A 283-nucleotide genomic window follows, 5' to 3' on the forward strand; every position below is an offset into this window, starting at 1 on the left:
TGAGTTAAAAGAAAAAAAAGGGGGGCTCGATATCGACATGGGTCAGTGCATGGTTGCAATTTGCAATATATGTTCGGTTTTTCTGCCTTTTCTTACATTTCGTAAGTATGATTCGATCCAACGGAATATGCTACACTAATTGTGTTAGCAGCACACGATGAATTATTAATATTGTTGTCTGATATTGGAATAAAGGATTTAGGTGAAAGTTTGCGACAAATTATTCCTTATGAAAAAGGAATTACAATGTTATTACATTTTACATTACATTTTTGCTTCTAAC

Source organism: Diadema setosum, chromosome 21 (genome assembly GCF_964275005.1).
Source record: "Diadema setosum chromosome 21, eeDiaSeto1, whole genome shotgun sequence".
In the NCBI taxonomy this organism is placed as follows: Eukaryota; Metazoa; Echinodermata; class Echinoidea; order Diadematoida; family Diadematidae; genus Diadema; species Diadema setosum.